The sequence below is a fragment of the Lepisma saccharinum genome, chromosome 8 (genome assembly GCF_977018435.1).
Source record: "Lepisma saccharinum chromosome 8, izLepSacc3.1, whole genome shotgun sequence".
NCBI lineage: Eukaryota > Metazoa > Arthropoda > Insecta > Zygentoma > Lepismatidae > Lepisma > Lepisma saccharinum.
Genome location: NC_139236.1, coordinates 85,805,590 through 85,810,358, shown reverse-complemented (window position 1 = coordinate 85,810,358; position 4,769 = coordinate 85,805,590).

Here is a 4,769-nt window from a genome sequence, read left to right as displayed (position 1 = left end):
GCGCCGTGAAAGTAAAACAAAATAATTCTGCGTATCAGTTGCTGATGTGTGAGGAGAACGTTTCATACTCTTTCTTCCAAATTCGAACAACTTCTCACCTAGGAAGAAACCTAATATAGGAAATATTCTAGTGCTTTATGGGAAGAAGACCACTCTTGGCTCACGACTGCCATCTGTTGTTGCTTTTTGCATACTATTTATCTTCTTCCTTAGTTGATAATAGAAGAGAAGAGAAATTTTGTTTTAAATAGGATCCTTTTCAGTTCTTTAGGAACCAATATAGTTGAAAATGTCACTTCCTTTTCATGAAACCCTTGAAAATTAATTTTAATGCACTTTAGATTGTCTACGTAGTCTATGTAAACTACAACCCAATGTAATCTACGCGTAGATTACGTGTAGACAACGCATGTAGACGTAAACTTATAGTGTACGGCACATCACTGGGCAGAAGCCGCTCTAGTTTCCGAACACAGCGTCTTTACTTCCTATTTTATTTCTGCTATTTTACGTCGCTTTCTACCTCTTTGGTTCACTGCATCGATGAGGATGTTAAGAATGATGGAACCGGCATAGGTTGCGTAGTGGTTAGTACATGGAGCTTAAACGCCAGGGGTCAGAGATCCGAATCCAGACTTGGGAATTGCTATATGAGTGTCCTTTCATCACTTTTAGCATATCACAAATCAGACTCATCTTCGCGATTAGCCAAAAGTGGCAGAAAAGCGAACTAAAAGAAACTATATCTATCAATGAATATGGATGATGGGACCAACATGTCACACTCAGGGTTCGAACCTTGAACACTTCTCGTAGCGTTTGTTCATCTTTAACACCTCTACCTTATCATACTCTTAGGTATGCGGAATCTTATTGGGAATGCAGCTCACTTAATCATTCATCCTTGACGGTAGAGCAACTTGCTGCTCATAGTGAGCTTGGTGGTAAGGTGTAAGAGGTACTAATGTAACAAGATACACTAATAACTAGAAATGGCAAACAGTTAACACTTGGATTTCAAAACCTTCGAACCTGAATCATACATGGTGAGGGTAGGCTAATTACATGATCGAATCCAAGAACGAAGTGTAAGCCCGTACTGAAGGCTTGCTTGTCAGGCTCCGTTCGAAGACGAAACCGAAGAGCGCTGTTGACTATTCCAAATCAATCCAAAGAGTGTCATTCTCCTGTCTCTGATACAGTGGGAGACGTACTCCATGCTGATTCGTCAAGTTTTGATTTCCTTTTCTCTTAGCAAAATACTACCTGCTTACCTGTGACCTGTTTGCTACACCAATACTCCAGGAAGTCTGTTTACACTTAACTTTGCATATTTGAAATACGAAAGAGGACCAGGTAGCTAGTAGAATAAGTGAATGACCCTTGGTCATGTAGAAGCTTCTTTGAAAATTCACAGGCTCACGCTTCGTTACGCTAGACGTTATAAAAGTTTGCTCGAGGTAATTTTATGTCGCATTTTTTCTACCTTTGGCTAATCGCGATGATGCCCTGCAGCCAAAATAATCCTCTGTAGAAATTGCGTTGTGTCGTCCGTATCGCTGTACGGTCACTGGAAAAAAATCCTGAAATACTGGCTGCACTACAATGTGTACGGCTAGCGCGTTTTCTTTTTCCAGTCAACTTGTGAATGCGGGTTTATTTCTTGTTCTCTGATTGGCTGTTGGAAAGTTCAGGTGCTCTCATTGTGAGAATATCTTTTTTGCGCTGTACGTTAGGTTAGGTTAGGCAGCATATTTGCGCTGAAAATAGGAAATAAGATATTCTCACAATCAGAGCACCGTAACTTTCCAACGGCCAATCAGAAAGCAAGAAATGAACCCGCATTCACAAGTTGACTGGAAAAAAAAATTCGCGTACGGCTATAGCAGAACTTGCCATTAAAAAGTTGGTATTGGAGTTTGCTTACCGCCGTTTAGGTAGGCAACACACACAACGCCAGTATTTCAGGAGTTCCATTATTGTCGATGACTGTACATGGCGAGCAGTATTGTGATATAAATATCAAGAGTTGTTTCATTTGCTGCATAAATTATGAACCAGCAGTCGGTAAATAACTTCAATGACACACATTCACGCTTACTAAACAGAACAATATACACTGTGGAAAAAATAAACGTCGTTGCACCAATGTGTGTGATCATTTTCATGCCTTGCTTTGTTGTGCGTTGTCAATTTGTTCTTCGTTCAAATCACTTTTCAGCATGCTTTGATCGTGTATGTTAATGTGCATCGCGGGTGATGTTATTGTTCTAAACCATGGCTCACCGATGCTAGATACGGTGAAATGAACAGGATATAAGAGACTCGTGGTTCTTCTAACTGGTATAAAAGAGAGAGATGTTGCACGGGAAGAGTGAACCTTTTTAATGTTATAATGTTTATGGGACTTCCTCTTTTACAGTACATTTTTTCTGTAATTGTTTCAGCACGTGACATGCATGGGTTGTTAGCAATGTATTTTATGTGCTCTGGAAAAAAGAAAAATCTCATTCGGATTGTAAGGAATGTAGATTATGCATTTATGCAAGTAACTTTATCTTAATTCATAATTTTCTTACAACTAATTGTTTTTATTTAAATTTAAGTAATAATGAGGAAGAGAAGTAAAACTACGGATGCATGGGAAGAGAGGGAGAGAGAGAAAGGAAGATAAATAAGCTAGACAAAGAGAGAGAGGAAGAACATAGAAAGGGAGAGGGAAACAGAAGGATTATAAGATAAATCAAAAAGCTAGAGAAAAGGAGAAAGTAATCATCGAGAGACAGAGATATAGGGGGGAATGAAAGCAAGAGACAGAGGGAGATGTGAAGAAACAGGCAGAGGGTGAGACAAAGCGAAAAATAAGCTAGGTAAAAAGTGAGAGAACGAAAATTGAACACCAGAAGATATATAGAACAAATAACCAGAGAAACACTCGGGAAAAGGCAGAGATGAAATGAAACAATGCTGAGCATGAGTCAAAAAGAAAGAATGGAAGATAATAAAGAAGTCAGAAAAAGTGAGATACAAAGAAGAAAAGTGAACATCCAGAGACCGAAATAATACAAATCGAAAGGCAGAAGGAGAAAAATAGATATGAAGGGACCAGGCAGAGAGAGCGAGAGAGAAAAAGAGAGAAGAAAATATAAGTAAACTAGACAGAGAAGAAGAAAATCAAACATAGAGAGACAGAGGGAGAAAGGATATAAAGAAACAAGGCAGAGGGGAGAGAGAGCAGGAAGTGGATGTGAATAAAGAAGCCAGACAATAGTGAATCGAGGATGACATGTAAACATAGGGAGAGACAGAAGGAATAAAATGCGAGAGACAGGGGGAGAAAGGAAGAGAGATAAAGAGACCAGGTTGAGGCAGAAAGAAAGAGAAAGAAGATAAATAGAAAAGATGGCCAAAGAAAAGATGGAAAAGGGAAGAGATAAAGATGGAAGGCACAGAGAAAGAAAAGAAAGATAAATAAAGAAACTAGATAAAAGTAAACATCCAGAGAAAGAGGAAAGGAGATAAACAGAAGGAGAACGTAGAGACATAGGGGAACCAGGAAGGAGATAGAGAATAGAAGGAAGGGGGACATAAAAAAGGAACGTGGAGAAAGAGAGAGTGAGAGAGATAATAAAAACTGACAAAAAGAGAAAGAAAGGAAGATAAATGAACAAGACGAAGAAATGATGAAGTAGAGAACACGTAGCAAGAGATTCAAAGACAGAATAGTACACGAAGTCAAAAAGCACAAAAGAGAAAAACAGAAAATAATCACAAATAAATGTAATATTGACAGGGTAAGATTTAGTCTTGAGCCCAGAAGATCCGTGTGCTTTGGAAAACAATCTTATAGCAGATTCTGAGAAGCTGTTCATATTACATTCCTTGCGACTGTCAGTTGTCACCTGTCGACAAGAGACAAGCAAACCGTTCTGCGATCGTAAAGAAAATTTCAAGCCAACCAGTTGAAGCATGTGCACAAGACACTGGCCATTAATATGGTTTATATTCCGAAACGACTTTCGTGGAAGACTTTTCTTCTCTGTTAACATTCCGTGTCACGTGACAAATTAAGTTATGAAGACAACGCGCAGTACAATTCAATTGTTCGAGAACAAAGAGTCTTATGAAACACATGTAAAGTGTACAAGCATTCTTTATATCCCGGTTTCAACATCTGCTTTATGTGTAAGACTTTTAAGTTTTCATTAAGTGTATTTTCCAAAGGAAAATACTTTTAATACCTATTAAGTTGACGAGAAGATACACTCATGGTGAAATCTGATTTGGAGTTTTGGGATCTGAATACATGAAAAATTGATAACTTTCGCCAGTACACTGTGATGTGCCACGAACAGACATAGATAGGGCACAGCACATTCTCGATCTAGGCCAGGAGGTGATGTGAGTAACACCACACTGCGGCCAAGGTTTACTTCCAGTACTCATGGTTACAAGTCCCCAAAAGGGCTTTATATCGACTCACCACCGTATTTATAAATGTGGCGCTAGTGTTGCGTGTTAAATCATCTGGAAGCATATTTTTCAAGGTCGCAGATATCGTGCCACTTCAGTACAGAGGCGTTGCCCTGAGGTCACTCGGCCAGGGGTCTCCCGCATGGCAGTCCGATGAATAGGCGCAACTTGGCGAGGACTTTGCCCCAAAATTTTCAATTTAAAAAAAAATACAATTTAAGGGTAGTTTTGTTAACCTCCTTTAATCTGAAAAGCCAAGTAATAAGTAATTTTTATGATTTCGCAAATGTAAGTGT